The sequence below is a fragment of the Panthera onca genome, chromosome F2, assembly GCF_046562875.1.
Source record: "Panthera onca isolate mPanOnc1 chromosome F2, mPanOnc1 haplotype 2, whole genome shotgun sequence".
NCBI lineage: Eukaryota > Metazoa > Chordata > Mammalia > Carnivora > Felidae > Panthera > Panthera onca.
The window spans coordinates 76,107,601-76,128,179 of record NC_138356.1 but is presented as its reverse complement, the minus strand read 5'-3'; positions in this window follow the sequence as shown (position 1 = coordinate 76,128,179).

The window sequence follows — 20,579 nt, the reverse complement described above, 5'->3', positions numbered from 1 at the left end:
CCAGGCTGAGGGAGGCTCCCTCTCGAGCCACACGTCCACAGTCACAGGGACAAGGGGAGGAAAGCATGGCAAAAGCCACACACTGACTCTTCAATGCTTTTACCCAGAAGCAACCAGTGGCATTTCTTTTTTTTAAAAAAAAATTTTAATGTTTATTTATTTTTGAGAGAGAAAGAGAGACAGAGTGCAAGCAGGGGAGGGGAAGAGAGAGAGGGAGACACAGAATCCGAAGCAGGCTCCAGGCTCCGAGCTGTCGGCACAGAGCCTGATGCGGGGCTCGAACTCCCGAGCCATGAGATCATGATCTGAGCCGAAGTCAGAGACTCAACCGACTGAGCCACCCAGGCGCCCCGATCCAAGATTTAGAATAAGGCTTCCACTTCTAAGTCTAGAGCACTCGCCGTCATGACCGGAAGTGAACTGAGGTGCCCGTCAGGCTTGGAAATGCTACAGCAGACGCCAAGGAGAACCCACACTTTCTGCGCACAGGGGCTCCATGTACTGACCGCTCTGAGCAAGTCCACAACCACAGTGCCCTTTCAGAGGACTTTCCTTCCAGCCAGCTTGGCCGGCAGAACTGAGAGCCGGGCTCCCAGGGACTGCCCTCATTGCTCTGAGGTTCACGATTCTCCTTCAGTCTGCTCCTCTGAAACTTGCAGACATCTGCGGGCCTGTGTTGCCAAGATGGGCCCCCCCGCCCACTCCACAGGCACCTTCTCCTTGGAACAACGGGCTCCTGGTTTTCCCAGCACAGAAGGCTGCTGTCACCACCTCAGCCTGGTCCCAGGGAGGTTTCTGGCTTCTCACCTCCGCAGAGATGAGAAGATTCTAGCGGCACCTTCTCAATCCAAGTCCAGGACCAGGTAAGAGTCATATACGCATTAGACGTTTGCGAGGCTCCCAAGCCAAGATCTTGGCTAATCTCCACATTTGTGGTGGCAAGTGGTTTCCTCCTCTAAATGCGGTATAATCAAAATATCTCAGGAACCTCTGTTCGACCTTTAGGGATCCTTTTAAGACAGCACGAAGGACATTTAAAAAGCTAGTTAAGTTCTGCCACTGAAATAAACTCAGCATCGCTCTCGGCATCCACTGGTCAGCGAAGGGGGTTGACTCTGCCTTCAAAATACACGCACAGTCTGCCCAGTACGTCACCTCCACCAGAGCACGGGTCCAGGCCACCGTCGTGACTCACGCGGATGCTGGCAACTGCGTCCCACCAGGACTCCCGCTTCCCTCCTGTCCTTGCCCCGCCTGAGTCAATTCTCCACATGCCGGAGTGATTCCAAACGGCCCCCAGGGCAAGTCACGCGTCTGCTGCAGCCCTCCCGGCGGTTCCCGTCCCCCTCAGAGCGGAAACTGCAGTCAGTGGAAACTCTTGCGGTTTGTGCCCGCGGCCCGGCTGGCCCCGTCTCCTCACAGCCGCCCCGCAGGCTCACACCCCAGTCGTGCAGGCCTCCTGGCTGTCCGTGAACCCTCCAGGCACCGTGTCCGGGCCTGTGCATTTCCGGCACATTCTACCTCACCTCTGAGACCTCTCCAGCAGTGAGAAACACGGACTTTGAAGGGAAACAGACCTGGGTTCGAATCCCAGCGCGGCCACTTAGTGCCGTGACACCGTGGGAACCACACCTAACACGGCTGAACTCCCCTTTCTCCGCAAAATGAGACACCATTCCACAAAGTTTTTGTGAGGGATAAATGACACGATGCACAAGGAGCACAGAAGACGGTGTCTGGACGAGCATACACCCCTGAGGGCCAGTGGCGGCTGTTCTGAATTATTAACATGATAACGCAGAGATGCCACGTGGCTGAGGGGAGAGGGGACGAGGCTGCCCGCGGCTCGCGCACCAGCTAAGCGCCCGCTCTGGCAAGGCGGTCTCGCAGCCCTTGAAATTCAAACTTTGCTTCAACGAAGTTTCAAATTAACATACGACATGGATCTTCAGAGACTCTGCCAAATAGTCAAAATCACAAGGTGAAGCTTCAAACACCAAGGTTTCCTGAAATATTAATTACCATTGGAAAAAGAAGCAATACAGTGGGAGATGAAGGGGGAGACATTAAGCGGATCTGTAGAATTCTAGAATTTCGACTGGCAGGGACTTTACGTAACCCCGTGGCACAGGTTACGGCAATAGTCCAGCAGAACCTGGACTAAGAGAGATCCAAGAGGCCCCCAACCCTGAGAGCTTCTTTTTTAAAGTTTATTCATTTATTTTGAGAGAGAGAGAGAGAGAGAAGGAGAGAGAGTGAGGGAACGGCAGAAAGAGAAGGAAAGAATCCCAAGGAGGCTCCGCACTGTCAGTGCAGAGCCAGATGTGGGGCTCGAACTCACAAACCATGAGATCGTGACCTGAGCTGAAACCAAGAGTCAGACACTTACCAACTGGGCCACCCAAGTGTTCCAACTCTGGGAGCTCTTTAAATAGTGTGCCCCAGGGGCCGTGAGTCCCTCTGAGAGCCCTGTAGGCAAAGAATCCTGGGCGATGTGGAGCAGAGGAGGGTGAGTATGTCTCTCACAGAGCCACCTCCCTCCCAGCCCCCGCAGGAGTGACAAAATGTGGGAGGTTGTATCTAACTCTCTCTTTTCTTTCTTTTGTTTAAGCCTGAACGACCGTGAGGCAGCAAGAACCCCAGGCTCCACCTCAGCTCACAGAGTACATCTGGATTTGCAGAGATCACCCAACTTCCGATCGGCCACATTTGCAAAAACCTGCCCTCCACCAGGCAGATGAGCAGCAGAGATCCTCCCCCAGCTGTCGTCCTGTGTAAGCAATGCCACAGACCTGTTCCTCAGGTGCACTCCTCTCCCTCAGCAGCAGCATGAGCTGCAGTGCATGCAATGTATGAGCAATGCATGAGCTCTTGCCCTTCTGTGAGCCGACTCAGGACCTGCACGCCTGGAAGAGCTGCATCTATTTTGTCACTGCCACTTTGGGGTTTGCAGAGGCACAAGTGAGGCCACTGCATCAGCATCCAGGTGAGGTGTAAAGCTCACGGGACTGTGCTTGCGCTGTAGTACCAGATGCTCCTGGCTGGGGACACCGGCCTCACTAGCTCTGTTTGTAGACAAATCCAGCAGCCTCCATTTCCTTAGGAGGAGAGGCAGTGCTAAACACAGTGTTGAGGGCTGTTATGAAGAACAGAAACAATGTATACAAGAGCCAGGTACAGGGGCGCCTGGGTGGCTCAGTCAGTTGAGCATCCAACTCTTAATTTCAGTTCAGGTCATGGTCCCAGGGTCATGGGATTGAGCTCCACGTCAGCCTCTGCCCTGAGCATGGAGCCTGCTTGGGATTCTCTCTCCCTCTCCCTCTGCCCCTCTCTCCTACTTGCATGTGCTTGCTCTCTCTATGAAATGAAATGAAATGAAATGAAATGAAAATACAAGAACCTGATACAGAGTGGGTCACTGATGAGTTGCAACATTTTTATTACCTTCTAAAAAATCCCTTCCTTTCATTGCCCTTCTCCACCTCATACCTGAACTACAGAAGAATCCACCCAAATGGGCTTCCTGCCTAAGTCTTGCCTCTTCCCATCTTTCCTCCAATGAGCCACAAAGATGTTGCCTAAAACCAAGACACAATCATGCTACTTCCTGCATAAATCACCACAGTATTTTGGAGGACTCACTGTGTGAGTGAATATGAATATGAAAAGCATGGATAGAGATGTCACTGTTGGGGTTCCTAATTGCAAGAAACAGAAGCTTGTTCTGACTGATAAAGCAGGAAAGAAATGATTTAAAGGAATCGGGGTGCATAATAATTACAAAGGGAAACATAGTAACTTTACAGTGGAGAAACCTAGAAGTCAGCAGCTTAACCAAGTGATCAAAGAAACATCATGAGTAAAAGACAAATTAATATCACATGCCTCCTGATATGATGCACTGAGGAGGACACAACAGCACTTCCATGGTTTTTCTGTCAAAACTGCATGTGACATCATTCTAATCATGAGGAAACATCAGACAAACCCAAACTGAGACACCTACTACAAACTAAAATGCCTGTCTGTTCTCTTAGCAAATGTTAAGGTCAAGATCGGAAAAGAAATACTGAGAAACTGTTCCAGATTGTAAAAGATTAAAGATGTATGACAATTAAATAAAATGTGTATTCCTAGATTGGATCCTGGACCAGAAAATAATGTTTTCATCTCTTGCACAAAAACATTAGTGATTCAGCTGGTGAGACTGGATTAAGCTCTGTAGACTGGGTGAATAGAACTATATTGGTGTGGATTTTGCAATTTTGGTCATTGTACTAAGGGTGATATTAGAAAAAGTGGAGAGCTGGGTAGCTCAGAGACTTGCAGGGACAGCTGGTGATTCAGACATGAGTTTCAGCTTTCAGGAGCAACATCCGTAACTGGTAAGGACACCAGCCCTGGAGCTCATTAGAAGTACCATAGTTTATGAACTGCTAGGAAATGATGGCCTCCAGGGCAAAGAAACTCTGCACCAGGAATTTGATCTGCTCCCAAGACCCTCTCAAACCTGGGTGCTTCTCCAACCAACTTCTGTAGCAAAATGGGTCACTGCAGGAGTCAAACCGCCCCGATTGCTCACCTTCGCATCATATCTGCGTGGGTGCTAGTAACCAACACAACTTGTTGAAAGGACAGATGGTCTGCGTCCTCGCTGCAAGGGAGGCTATGAATTTGAGATTTCTGGTTTCTACACTGGGGATGGGAAACTCATAAGCCGAGGAAACCATTTTACAAAATTCATAAAATGTTTTAGCTTACTTTGAAAAGTCATAAAATGTGGCTAAGGTAAGAGGTAATGATCATTCACAAATTCTACTTACTGTTTAATTCATTTCGGACACAACTGAACTCAAGCTTGCTCAGTTTAAAATAAATTCTTTTTTCTTCTTCTCTAGGTGGTTATTCTCCAATCACTATAAAGTCTGTTAGTGGTTGAGATTTTTGTGGTTTTTGAGATGGACTTTGCAATTAATTGTCTCCTTTCTGCAGAAGTCTACAACAATCTTGAATCAAATAAAAAAGCTTTTGGCTATGTCTGAACCTAAAACAACAGGGAGCCCCGTTCATATTTCAGCACACTAGCCCTGTGGAGAGAGAGACAAATGCGTGTTCCCACACAGAGAGAAAAAGGCGGCCAGTGTTCTAAAACCCCAATGGTGTGAAGAATCTCCCACTGTATTTGCTAAAATCCCAGTTCTGAGCTCCAGCCCCGAGAGAGTGAGTCAGTAGGAACGTGCTGGGGTCTGGCTTCCACATTTCTAGTGAAGTCCCCACATTTTTCCAAAGCAAATGGTGCCCAGATGGCACTTTGGGAAATTCTGGAAGAAGGACAGGGGGCGTAACATGGATAAAGGCAAGAAGGTGGGATCACTCTGGTGCCTGTTAGGAAATGCAAGTAGTTTAGGACGGGAAAACAGGGAGGTGACCCTGGGGGACCACAACTGGGGAGGAACTGGGCTCATCCACCTGCTCGACAAAAGTGACCTTCCACAGAATAGGATGGAAAAGCTAACTTCTAAACTCAGTGCTGACCGGCGTCAGTGGGTCGGTTCATAAAACTCAGTGCTGACCAGCGTTGGGTCAGTCCAATTCAGCTGGCCGTCTGCAGGGCTCCTGTTAAGTTTTTATGTATTCATTCATGTATTTATTTTCGCCACCTTTGGCACCGACCATTCATGCCCCACCACTGACTTCCCAGAACAAAGACTGACATTCTCACCTCCAACCTTTGTTCTCACACACTACCTCCTGTCCAGAGAAGGAAACAAGGGGTTTTTGTCCCCAAGTTCCGTGGGCAGCCTCCCCGGAGGTGTCCTCCAGGAGAGGTGGGGTGCCCCTCCGTCCGCGGGCACAGCTCCTGTCCCCAGCACAGCTCACAACCCCGATCCCAGGCTGCTGCGCCGCCTGCAGCCCCCACATTGTGACAGAAATACATTCCGTGTATCCTCCATCAGAAGCCTCACTCCCTTCCGGCCCTGGATCGATGGCACCAAAATGGCCAATTTAATTAGTCCCGTTGCCAGCTCTCCTTATTACTTTCTCATTTACAGTGAAATAATGGGGAGCAAATGAAAGGGATTTGTCATTACCCAAGGAACCGTGAGGCTGGGGAGCATGCCAGTTTCTGGGTTCAGCTGCAGCACTCACATCAAGACAGACAAGGGAAGTCGCTGCCTTTCCGAGGCCATCAGTACTTGTGTCCATTTGTGGGGTCCCTTTGTGGGGTCCTCGAGGGGGCAGGACCAACAGTGCTGTACCACAGTGTTCCTGACACTCACCGTGTCTAACGAGTCAACGGCACAGAAATTCTCACCAGTGCCCAAATTCCACCGCGCTGCCCATGACCCAGTTCTACACGTGCTGTCCCTGCCTAGGATCTACTTTTCCTCCTCCACCCCACTCCTTTCTCCACTGCCAAACCCTTCTTCCCTAAAGAAGGCCTGAAACAAATATTACCACCTCCATGAAGCTGTCCCTGATTCTCAGAGGCAGAGCCTGTCCCACCGTCTCCCATGCACCCGGAGCATTTTCTACAACCCTTCATTCAAAGCACACATTTCATTGTTTATTTTTCAAGTCTTCCCCCAAGTAGATAGTGAAATGCTTGGACTTACATTTTGTTCATCTTAGTATCCCCCCAGAAAAAGTGTCTGGCACCCAAGCAGGTATTCAAAATTGTATGTGATGAAAGAATCAGTCAATCCATCAATCAATCGGTTTTGAGCCAATCTCATCATCCATTAAGCCCCAGCTCTCAGCTTAGGAATGATAAAATGTATAGTTGTCTGAGTGATGTGATTTCAGAGAGATCAATAACTCTCTCCACGCCCCGAAATAGCTTCCCTCAAATCCCATTATGGTGCATGAAATTCTCACCATTAGTTTACTCATTTAATTCAACAAATATTGATTGTGACAAGAAGCATATGAGATGAACTCGAAGTCGTAGTTGGACCCCGTCTAGCATGCCCACCTGAGAAAGCACTGGAGGAGCTGGTCCTCATATGGAAAAGCACCGAGCCACAGAAGGCCTGGCCTTTGAGAGACCGGTGGCCCTGTCCTCCGAGAGAAGGAACAAGGACTATAGGAGAAGCAGATGGAATGGATGGAAAGAACTAAGGAGTTTATTTGGGAACAGGCTGAGTTGGACAGTCTATGGCACGTCTCACAGGAGGTGGGCATCAGATGATGGATACAAGCATCTGGAGCTCAGAGGAGAAGGGTCCTTGGGAGACTGTGATTAGGGAGTCTAGGCAGGTCCAGACTATGCAATGGAGATGACCCCACATAGGAAAGTTTGCAGCATAAGAAGGAAAAAACTTGCAGCATAAGAAGCCAAGGACAAAATATAGGGAAAATCTTCTCTTGGTGGACAGAAGTTAAGGCATCTGGCATTTAGCTAAGCTCTTAGACGTAATCATCATCTTGATTAATTAACACTTGTTGAATGAATGAATCGAATGAATGAATGACTCTGAATGGACTCTGTTTTGTGAGTACTATTATTGCCAGTTTCTTGGTTTGACCACTAGGGCTTAGAGAGCAAAATGAGTTAACCAGGATCATACAATTAGGGAGAGGCAGAGCCGAAATTCAGACTCAGTTTTGTCTGACTTAGAGGTTCAAACTCTGCGAGCCTTATTATGCCATTGGAAGCGAGAGCTGCTAGCAGCCATATTGGTCCCTGACAGTTGCGTGAAGAGACGCATCTGGCCCCAAGTAGCTCGTGACACCTGGCTGAGCACATTTCACGCCAATCCCGTAGTCAGTGACTTCTTGTTGGTAGGCTGAAATTGGCCACGGTTGACGTATTTACATCACAGAAAGTGGCAAGTGCTAAAAACTCTATAAACTAATTTGTTTTGTTTTCTTTTAAACTTGTCTGTTTGCTTCCAGAAAGTTGGTTTTAAATGCTTACCTGGATACCACTGGGGGGGGTAAGGCCAGGGCATATTATTCCCATTTTACAGAGATAACAGACTCGGGTGGTTAAAATAGCCCTTTTTATTGCATGTGAGGACATCAAAGTCCAAGAAATTAAATTATGGGCAAAATAACACAGCCCATGAGTGGAGAGCTAGAACCCGGGCTTCTAACTCAGGACCTCCCGCCACAGGGCTGGTTGAAGTCAGAGTTCTCCGAAGGCTGCAGTTCTGAACCCAAACCCGCAGCCACATCCTGCCCTACAGGCATCACTTAGACTCACAGTTTCTTGTTTCCGTCCTCCTGACTCCCAACAAGGGCCCTTTCAAGGGGAGAGTGGTCAGTGCCAAGCTCCCAGTCTCTGGCATCAGGTTCTATCTCTCAGCAACCATGAGACTTAAGACAAAATGCTACAAGTGCCCAAATGCAGGACAATCCCATCGTCTCTAACTTATTTCCCAATGACCACATCCACAGAATGGTGAAGGCAACATAGACATGTAAGTTTCTGATAAAGACACAGAGGCACACATCTACCTATTCTCTAAGATTGACACATTCAGTTATGTATACGTATTTCAAATCATGTATAAAACAAACACCCACTAATCATCTCTCGTATTTAGTGAAATAGTATTATACAGACTCTTCCTAAGCACCCCCTGCATCAGTGTCTCCGTCCTCACAAGACCCATTGATCACAGCATGCTCAAACATATCCTCTTCTGTATGGCGAGGCTGCTTGAGACATGGGACTTTCTGAAGACATGAATGGTGTTGGCATGGAATCACATACCAGCCTTTTTTTCTAATTCATTTACCTCACAGATACATAGTCCAGATCACTACAATGGGACCACTTTATTTTTAGATTATCTGCTTTAGATTATCTGCTTTTCACACGTTAAAGAATATTCACAATTTGAAAGTTATAAGGCATAACATGCAAGGCCTTACATTAATTTTGACCCGACATTGAGATAGATGCACCCAGTTTTTGTTGTTTATTTAATATTTGCCAAGAATGTAATTTTTGACTTTTTTTTCCAACCTTTCCGTGTCCTTATATTTGAGAACCTCATGAATATCACGTAGATAGATTTCTTTAAAGCCAGGATGATAATCGCTGTCGTTTATCAGGAACAACTTGAGTTGCATTTGCTGAGATCCTCAGATATCTCTGTCATCATATTCTATACTATTTGCCCTCTTTTATTTTTTTATTTTTATTTTTTTAAGCTTATTTTTGAGAGAGAGAGAGCATGAGCATGAGTAGGGGAGGGGCAGAGAGAGAGAGAGGGAGACACAGAATCCTAAGCAGGCTCCAGGCTCTGAGCTGTCAGCACAGAGCCTGAAGGGGGACTCAAACCCACAAACTGCAAGATCATGACCTGAGCCAAAGTTGGACGCTCAACAACAAAGCTCCCCAGGTGCCCCATATTTACCCTCATTTATATGTTGCTTTTGTCAGGGCACCTGGGTGGCTCATCGGTTAAGCGTCCGACTTTGGCTCAGGTCATGATCTCTCAGTTCGTGAGTTCGAGCCCCGCATTGGGCTCTGTGCTGACAGCTCAGAGCCTGGAGCCTGCTTCAGATTCTGTGTCTCCCTCTCTTTCTGGCCCTTCCCCTCTCAAGCTCGCTCTCTCTCTCTCTCTCTCTCAAAATAAATAAACATTAAAAAATATATATATAGGGGAGGAGCCAAGATGGCGGAACAGCATGGAAGTTTTCTGTGGGTCTCATGTCCATGAAATACAGCCAGACCAACACTAAACCATCCTGCACACCTAGAAAACTGATTGGAGGATTAACACAACAATCTGCACAACCTGAACCACAGAATTCAGCAGGTACGCGGCGCGGAGAGGTGAACTCGGGGAGCGAGAAGTAGGCAGGGAGGCGCCTTTGCAGGCGGAGAGAGGACGGAGATTGGGGCGGGGGGAGGATACCAGAAAAGCACCCCTCCCCAAAAGCAGCTGGAGAGAAAGCGGAAAATTGGAAACCGCCGCAGGGACTAAACTAAAAAGGGAGAAAGGAGAGGGTTTAAATCCCACTAAGACTGTAAACGAGGGGAGCGCAAAGGCTGCAACCCCGCAGCTCCCTACCTGGCGGTGCTCTGGTGGGAAGGGCGAATCCCCAGGAGCAGAGTGGGGTCCGGGAGGGTCTCGGGCCACACGGGGAAAAGCGGTTCCACTGCTGGAAGGACATTTGGTGGAGACTGTGGAAGCCACCCGGTCCCGGCAGACCCCGGAAGGAGGCCACCTTCGCTGGTGCTGGAACAAGGCCGTCAAGGGTGAAGCCCGGTGCCAGACGTGTGTTGTGATTTTCCATCATCCCGGAGACGCTGCTTCTACACTGTCTCGTGAACATTTTCTGGGACGGGCTGGCACCTGGCCGCAGTCTCGGGGCACTGGCAACAACGGGGTCCAGCGGGCGTTCCCGGGTGCAGCCGGCATTCGTCCATTGCTCATTCGGCCACTGCTCGGTGAGACCCTCCCGCAGAGGGGCGGAGCGGGTCAAAGCCGCAGTCCTTCGGAAGTAAGGGGCCGGGGAAAACAGCCACATCCCAGACAAAACTCAGGAGAGGGGTACTGCCCGGGGCCGGTCACGGAGAGGGAAAAAGCGGGGAGTGGACGAGACCTGAAGACAGAGGACCGGTGCACGATTGCTGACCCTGGAGAACACACTGGGTGGCTGGGTGGCGCCATTTTTCACCGCTCCCGCGCAGGCGCAGGCGCAGCCACGAGCCCCGCAGCGCTCCACCCCAGGAGGCTGGCAGCGCCATCTAGTGGAGAGCGGAGCTGTTACACTGAGCCCCGCCCAACTGGGCCAACCTCGCTCTTCAGGAACACAAGTCTTACCGCCTGCTTACTTATGGACTAGAAAGAGCTACATGGACTGACTTCTAAGAGAAAACCAAACAATTTCAGTCCTGTTTCGATCTGTTGGCAGGTTCATCTGTTCAATTTTCTTTCTTTTTTTTTCTTTTTCCTCTTTGTCTTTTACAATTCTTTTCTTTTTCTTGAATACAGAAAGATAAAAAAAATCATTTTTATTTTCAATTTTTATTAAAAATATCTTTCAAGTTTTATTACTATAGTTTTTACTTTTCTGTAAATTTTTTCAATTTCTACTTTACTTCCATCATTTTATATTAGTCTACTTCAGTGTACTCACCTTTTCAAATTTTCAAACAATTTCCTTTTTTTCTTTCTTTTTCTTTTTTTCTCTTTTTTGTTTCTTTTCTTTTACTTGAATGCAGAAAGAGAAACACTTCATTTTTACTTTCAATATCTATTAAAAATATTTTTATTTAATGTTTATTACTATACTTTTTGCTGTTATGTAAATTTTTTCAAAATGTATTCTACTTCCATCATTTTATTTTAGTCTAATACAGGGTATTCACTTTTTCAAATTTTCAAACGATTTTTTCTTTTTTTATCTTTTTTTCTTTTTCATTTTTTTCTTTTTTCTTAAATACAGAAAATGAGAAAATGAAAAAATTCATTTATTTTTAATTTCAATTAAAAATATTTTTCTTTAATTTTTTTCTACTATATTCTTTACTTTTGTGTATATTTTTTCAAATTTTATTTTACCCCCTTCATCTCATTTTAATCAACTTCAGTGTATTCATTTTTTCAAATTCTCAAACGATTTCCTTTTTTTCTCTTCCCCCCGCTTTTTTTTCTCTAATTTGTCAAACACCCAAACCAAAACACACCTAGGAACTAGCATCATCTATTCGATTTGTGTGTGTGTGTGTGTGTTTAATTTTTAATTTTAATATTTTTTTAATTTTAATTTTTTTAATTTCAATTTTTCTACCTCATTAATTCCTTTCCTCCCTTCAAAATGACAAAACGAAGGAATTCACCCCAAAAGAAAGAGCACGAAGAAACAACAGCCAGGGACTTAACCAACACAGATACAAGCAAGATGTCTGCACCAGAATTTAGAATCACGATAATAAGAATTCTAGCTGGAGTCGAAAATAGGTTAGAATCCCTTTCTGCACAGATAAAAGAAGTAAAAAATAGCCAGAATGAAATAAAAAATGCTATAACTGAGCTGCAGTCATGGATGGATGCCGCGGCGACAAGGATGGACGAGGCAGAACAGAGAATCAGCAATATAGAGGACAAACTTATAGAGAATAATGAGCAGAAAAAAAAGAGGAAGATTAAGGCAAAAGAGCACAATGTAAGAATTAGAGAAATCAGTGACTCATTAAAAAGGAACAACATCAAAATCATAGGGGTCCCAGAGGAGGAAGAGAGAGAAATAGGGGTAGAAGGGTTATGTGAGCAAATCATAGGGGAAAATTTCCTAACCTGGGGAAAGACACAGACATCAAAATCCAGGAAGCACAGAGGACCCCCATTAGATTCAACAAAAACCGACCATCAACAAAGCATATCATAGTCAAATTCACAAAATACTCAGGCCAGGAGAGAATCATGAAAGCAGCAAGGGAAAAAAAAAGTCCCTAACATACAAGGGAAGACAGATCAGGTTTGCAACAGACCTATCCACAGAAACTTGGCAGGCCAGAAGGGAGTGGTGATTCAGTGTGCTGAATCAGAAAAATATGCAGCCAAGAATACTTCATCCAGCAAGGCCGTCATTCAAAAAAGAAGGAGAGATAAAAAGTTTCCCAGACAAAAATTAAAGGAGTTTGTGCCCACTAAACCAACCCTGCAAGAAATATTAAGGGCGACTTTCTGAGGGGAGAAAAGATGAAAAAAAAAAAAATATATATATATATATAATAAAAAAGATTATATATATAAAAGATTAGAAAGGACCAGAGAACACCACCAGAAACTCCAACCTACAAGCATCATAATGGCAATAGATTCATATCTTTCAGTACTCACTCTAAACACCAATGGACTCAATGCTCCAATTAAAAGACATAGGATAACAGAATGGATAAGAAAACAAGATCCATCTATATGCTGTTTACAAGAGACCCACTTTAGACCTAAAGACACCTTCAGATTGAAAGTAAGGGGATGGAGAACCATCTATCATGCTAATGGTCAACAAAAGAAAGCCAGGGTAGCCATACTTGTATCAGACAATCTAGACTTTAAAATAAAGACTGTATCAAGGGATGCAGAAGGGCATTATATCATAATCAAGGGGTCTATAGACCAAGAAGACCTAACAATTGTAAACATTTATGCGCCAAAAGTGGAAGTACCCAAATATATAAATCAATTAATCACAAACATATAGAAACTCATTGTTAGTAATACCTTAATAGTAGGAGACTTCAACAGCCCATTCACAGCAATGGACAGATTATCTAATTAAAAAATCAACAAGGAAACAATGGCTTTGAATGACACACTGGACCAGATGGACTTAACAGATATATTCAGAACATTTCATCCTAAAGCAGCAGAGTATACATTCTTTTCCAGTGCACATGGAACGTTCTCCAGAATAGACCACATACTGGGACACAAATCAGCCCTAAGTAAGTACAAAAAGATTGAGATCATACCGTGCATATTTTCAGACCACAACGCTATGAAACTTGAAATCAACCACAAGAAAAAAATTGGAAATGTAACAAATACTTGGAGACGGAAGGATATCCTACTAAGTAATGAATGGGCTAACCAAGCAATTAAAGAGGAAATTAAAAAGTATATGGAAGTCAATGAAGATGATAACACCACAACCCAAAACCTCTGGAAGGCTGCAAAGGTGGTCATAAGGGGAAAGTATATAGCAATCCAGGCCTTCCTAAAGAAGGAAGAAAGATCTCAGATACACAACCTAACCTTATGCCTTAAGGAGCTGGAAAAAGAACAGCAAATAAAACCCAAAACCAGCAGAAGACAGAAAATAATAAAGACTAGAGCAAAAGTTAATGCTATTGAAACCAAAAAAACAGTAGAACAGATCAATGAAACCAGAAGCTGGTTCTTTGAAAGAATTAACAAAAGTTATAAACCACTAGCCAGTTTGATCAAGAAGAAAAAGGAAAGGACCCAAATAAATAAAATCAAGTATGAAAGAGGAGAGATCACAACCAACACAACAGAAATAAAAACAATAATAAGAGAATATTATGAGCAATTATATGCCAATAAAGTGGGTGATCTGGAAGAAATGGACAAATTCCTAGAAACATATAAACTACCAAAACTGAAACAGAAAGATATAGAAAATTTGAACAGACCCATAACCAGTAAGGAAATCGAATTAGTAATCAAAAATCTGCCAAAAAAACAAGAGTCCAGGGCCAGATGGCTTTCCAGGGGAATTCTACCAAACATTTAAGGAAGAGTTAACACCTATTCTCTTGAAACTGTTCCAAAAAATAGAAATGGAAGGAAAACTTCCAAATTCTTTCTATGAAGCCAGCATTACCTTGATTCTAAAACCAGACAGAGACCCCGCTAAAAAAGAACTATAGACCAATTTCCCTGATGAACATGGATGCAAAAATCCTCAACAAGATATTAGCCAACCAGATCCAACAATACATTAAAAAAATTATTCACCACGACCAAGTGGGATTTATACCTGGGATGCAGGGCTGGTTCAATATCCACAAAACAATTAACGTGATTCATCACATCAATAAAAGAAAGGACAAGAACTATATGATCCTCTCAATAGATGCAGAGAAAGCATTTGACAAAATATAGCATCCTTTCTTGATAAAAAAACCCTCAAGAAAGTAGGGATAGAAGGAGCATACCTCGAGATCGTAAAAGCCATATATGAACGACCCAACACTAATATGATCCTCAATGCGGAAAAACTGACAGCTTTCCCCCTAAGGTCAGGAACAAGACAGGGATGTCCACTCTCGCCACTGTTATTCAACATAGTATTGGAAGTCTTAACCTCTGCAATCAGACAACACAAAGAAATAAAAGGCATCCAAATTGGCCACAAGGAGGTCACACCTTCACTCTTCGCAGATGACATGATACTCTCTATGGAAAACCCAAAAGATTCCATCAAAAAACTGCTAGAACTGATTCATGAATTCAGCAATGTTGCAGGATATAAAATCAATGCACAGAAATCGGTTGCATTCCTATACACCAACAGTAAAGCGACAGAAAGAGAAATCAAGGAATCGATCCCATTTACAGTTGCACAAAAAAACTATAAAATACCTAGGAATAAATCTAACCAAAGAGGTTAAAAATCCATACACTGAAAACTATAGAAAGCCTATGAAAGAAATTGAAGAAGACACAAAGAAATGGAAAAAGACTCCATGCTCCTGGATAGGAAGAACAAATATTGTTAAAATGTCAATACTATCCAAAGCTGTCTACATATTCAATGCAATCCCTATCAAAATAACATGAGCATTCTTCACAGAGCTAGAACAAATAATCCTAAAATTTGTATGGAATCATAAAATACCCCAAATAGCCAAAGCAATCTTGAAAAAGAAAACCAAAGCAGGAGGCATCACAATCCTGGACTTCAAGCTGTATTACAAAGCTGTAATCATCAAGACACTATGGTACTGGCGCAAGAACAGACACTCGGATCAATGGAACAGAATAGAGAACCCAGAAATGGACCCACAAACGTATGGCCAACTAATCTTTGACAAAGCAGGAAAGAATATCCAATGGAATAAAGACAGTCTCTTCAGCAAGTGGTGCTGGGAAAACTGGACAGCGACATGCAGAAGAATGAACCTAGACCACTTTCTTACACCAGACACAAAAATAAACTGAAAATGGATGAAAGGCCTCAATGTAAGACAGGAAGCCATCAAAATCCTTGAGGAAAACGCAGGCAAAAACCTCTTTGATCTTGCCTGCAGCAACTTCTTACTCAACACGTCTCCAGAGGCAAGGGAAACAAAAGCAAAAATGAACTACTGGGACCTCATCAAAATAAAAAGCTTCTGCACAGCAAAGGAAACAATCAGCAAAACTAAAAGGCAACCGACAGAATGGGAGAAGATATTTGCAAATGACATACCAGATAAAGGGTTAGTATCCAAAATCTATAAAGAACTTATCAAACTCAACACCCAAAAAAATAAATAATCCAATGAAGAAATGGGCAAAAGACATGAATAGACACTACTCCAAGGAAGACATCCAGATGGCCAACCGACACATGAAAAAATGCTCAACATCACTCATCATCAGGGAAGTACAAATCAAAACCACAATGAGATACCACCTGACACCTGTCAGAATGGCTAACGGTAGCAACTCAGGCAACAGATGTTGGCGAGGATGCAGAGAAAGAGGATCTCTTTTGCACTGTTGGTGGCAATGCAAGCTGGTGTAGCCACTCTGGAAAACAGTATGGAGTTTCCTCAAAAAGCTAACAATAAAACTATCCTACAACCCAGCAATTGCACTGCTAGGCATTTATCCATGGGATACAGGTGTGCTGTTTTGAAGGGGGACATGCACCCCCATGTTTATAGCAGCACTATCAACAATAGCGAAAGTATGGAAAAAGCCCAAATGTCCATCGATGGATGAATGGATAAAGAAAATGTGGTATATATATATACAATGGAGTATTATTCGGCCATCAAAAAGAATGAAATCTTGCCATTTGCAACCATGTGGATGGAACTGGAGTAATATGCTAAGTGAAATTAGTCAGTCAGAGAAAGACAAAAATCATGACTTCACTCATATGAGTACTTTAAGAGACAAAACGGATGAACATAAGGGAAGGGAAACAAAAATAATATAAAAACAGGGAGGGGGACAAAACAGAAGAGACTCTTAAATATGGAGAACAAACAAAGGGTTACTGGAGGGGTTGTGGGAGGGGGGATGGGCTAAATGGGGAAGGGGCATTCAGGAATCTACTGAAATCATTGTTGCACTAGATGCTAACTAATTTGGATATAAATTTTAAAAAATAAAAAATAAAATTAAATATATATATATATATATGTGTGTTGCTTTTGTCCTTCTTTCTTATATTAACTTGCATTTTTTCAACCGATGTTTTTTCTTATTCCATACATATTCCATCTACTGGTTTGGAAATCGTAGCCTCTATTTCTATTCTTCAAGGGCCATTCCTAGAAATTCCAGCATACTGAATTGGCACATTAGCATTTCAGAGTCTAAGTTCTTGGGACATTTTTTTCTCCCTTTGCTCCCTTCTCAACTTATATTCTATCATGCTTGTATTTTTTTATTCTATCTTTTTAACTGCACAAGGCATTATTTTTGCTGTTTTATATAATCAAGTCTCCCTAGGACTCAAGAGACGACTAGGGGTTAGTCTATCAGAAAGGAGGGAATCATGTACCAGGAAGATGGAACCAATGTAGTGTTTCCCAAAATAGGGAACATGTGTCACTATGGAAGATAATTTCAGGTAATGTTGGGAGAATCTTTATTTCCTTATTTCAATAGTTATGAATTTATTTTCATGTGAATTCGAAAAAAATTATAAACACACACATGCACCCATGCATATGTGTTCAGCACCTCAAACCCGTATTTTCATGGGTTTTCATAGCTACCCATTAGAGCTAAGTTAAAATCCACTTTTTAAGTAACAGGTAATCTTAAAAATAAAGATTAAATGATGATACAGGTAGTATGGAAAATTTGTGAAAATGGTATCTGAATACCCGAAGTTCGGAAGCACTAAGGCAGGGGGTGGTGGGGGGTGAAGCAGGACAGGGCAGGGAAATACTGCAGCAATTTAAACCGGCAGAGTTGTAAACAGGATGTGGGGCCATGGTGGGGAAGGGTCTGGATGCTCTGGAAGGGACCACATCATGCAAGGCTTCGAAGACTTACTGAATAGCTTGGGATTTCTCCCGAGGGCAGAGCATCAAGGAGAAAACAGGTGGTCAGGATTTGGGGTGGAGCAAATGGGACACTCAGTCCCACACTTCAAAAGTCTTGGAAAATGCCACCCGCCGAAAGAGCCAGAGATGCGAGCCCTGATGTGCGTACGAGGAAAGTCAGGGCAGCGTCATCTGTGAAGGTGGAAAGGCCACAAACAAGTTAAATGAGGACAAAAGAGCGAGTTCCGAGCACCAGATCCGTGCGCGGAGAATGCAGCCATCAATGTCACTTGAAAAATATACCATGGCGTGGGAGAAATGCTCACACAGAAAGTTAAGTAAAAACACTAGATACAAGTCTATATTCAGCATGAATATATATACTCATTAGGGGGGGAAATGAAATACACACACACATAATATATATAAAACAGTGTGTATATCTGTTACAATTTTTAAAATAACTCTCGGTATTTTCTAAAATGTCTGCCGCACATAGTATTTTATTTATTTATTTTTATTCAGGGAAAAGGTTCTTTTTAAAAAGAAAAAGACATTTTCTCCAAGATAGTGCTGAAAAAGCAAAGAAGGAAGTCCTTGTCCCTCCCAAAACCGAAGCCAAAGCAACAACTCTGAAGGCCAAGAAGACAGTGCTGAAAGGCATCTATTCTACTCCAAAGGAAACAAAAAAAAAAAAAAAGACCTGGAAGTCACCCAGATTCCAGCAGATGAGACACTCGCGTCCCTCTAGAGCACCTCCCAATGGGACAAGCTTTATCACCATTCTGCCCTCAAACTCCCCTGAGGACGGATTTGGCCTTGAAGACGATCAAAGAGAACTCTGGGCTCTGCGCACTGTGGACGTCCAGGCCAGCAAGCCCTGGCTCAAATAGCGGTGACAAGGCTCGGTGAACTTGACCGGCCAAGGTCAACCCCCTGATGGGGTTCGATGGAGCAAAGAGGAATATGTTCCATGGGCCCCTGACTACGGTGCCTGGGACATTACCGCCAACATTGGGATCATCTGGTCTGGCTTTGTCACCACCAAACAAAGAAAAGGAAGAGAAAGGAAGTCACTGAGGACCCTTTGTCGCTGGCCCTGTAATCATCTCCCCAGAAAAAAAGAAAAAAGAACAGATCCTGTGACTAATTTTAAAATCGGAGGATGTGCTCAAATTCCCCTCTGTACTCCCCTTTTGTCTCCTGCCAGCTGGGTGCTAATACCAGGAGCTGGGCTTTTGTTCCCGTAACCCTGGACTTATCTTCATCGATAATGGTTTGTGAGAACTATTTTCTGAATCAAAACTGGAGCCCTGGAAAAGGAGGAGGATTTCTGATCAACCCCCAGTGTTTGTCCTGCACAAGTGAACTTTCAAAGGGGACAGAGAAAGAAAATGAAAAGTTGGCGTCAGGGGGAAAACCTATTTTCTTTATACTCAAGCTAAGCATTTTAGTTATCTGATCGTGTTTAAGCAATGGAATAAAATGGAGTTAAGGCTTGTATTTTTTTAAGTTTTTTTTAAAGTCTATTTATTTATTTTGAGAGAGAGAGGTGAGGGGCAGAGAGAGAGGAAAAGAGAGAATCCCAAGCAGACTCTGTGCTGTCATCACAGAGCCCAACGCCGGGCTCGAACTCATGAACCGTGAGATCATGACCTAAGCCAAAACCAAGAGGCAGATGCTTAACCGACTGAGCCAGCCATGGGCCCCTGTGTTTTTGTTTTTTAATGCTACCTTTTCCCTTCATTCATTTGTTGAATCATCAAATCGCAGGGTTGAAAGGGGCCTACAAGCTCCTCTGGTCCAGTCCTTTCATTTTGCAGAAGGGAAACTGAGGCTCAATTCTGAGTTGGGTCAGAATTTAGTAAGGAGGGTACACAAAAACAAAAGTGAGGAAGAAGAATGGGGGTGTAGTGAAAAATATTATATGATTTGAGATTACACAGAATCCCAGCATTTCCAAGCCACGTAAATGTCTTTTTACCACTGAGACTCAAATCTGCAAATGTAAATGGGGGTAATATGTCCCACGGAGTGAATGTCTGGAAAATACCAAGCAAGTGCTAGGCATGTGATCAGATCTCCATATATGTCACACCCTGTGCAAAGCAGGTGACACCCCCGTGTCATACGTCTCTGCACCCTGAACGAGAGGTCAGGAGTTGCTATTGTCCCTTTGTTAGAGACCTCAAAGGCCAAGCAACAACGCTGGAAAGGTGCAGGGTCAAAATTCGCACACGTTTTACAAAATCAGGAGTTGGAGCCGTTGAACGCTATAATACCCCCAGATTGCTTCTTTATACTTTTAGAATCAGGAGTAAATACACTACAAAAACTGCCAAGTGGTCAAAAGGTAAGGAATTACCATTCTTTCTAAATATCCACTGTATTTGGGGGTTTTCTCAGATTCGAAATCTGAGTCAGCAGTTTCTTCTCTAGACTACTTTGCAAAGTGATAACTCAGACTCCTTCCAGGCGGTTTCTAAAGGTCACTTGATTATAGTTCTGAGCACACAGAGCATCTGATGGTCTTGGCATAGGCACTCACTGGACCAACGAGGTCCTGCACAGCAAGTGGGAAATACACCTTCCAGAGACAGCCTCTCACTGAGAGTCGGGAAGCCCATCATCCCATTCCTGACTGCACTACACGTACCCCTCGTGACCACAGACACCGTCATTGACCTTGCTGAAACTCAATTTCTGCATCCATAAAATGGGACTTATATTCAAATAAGGACAAAATAGTATCGGCCCCCAGTGTCTTCACCAGATACCAACAAAGTAGGGTAGGAAATTCAAGACCCTCAAGTCGGGGGGTCATAAACTCAGATGCCAACAGGGGCCAGGCAGATGGTATCCGTGGGCGAAA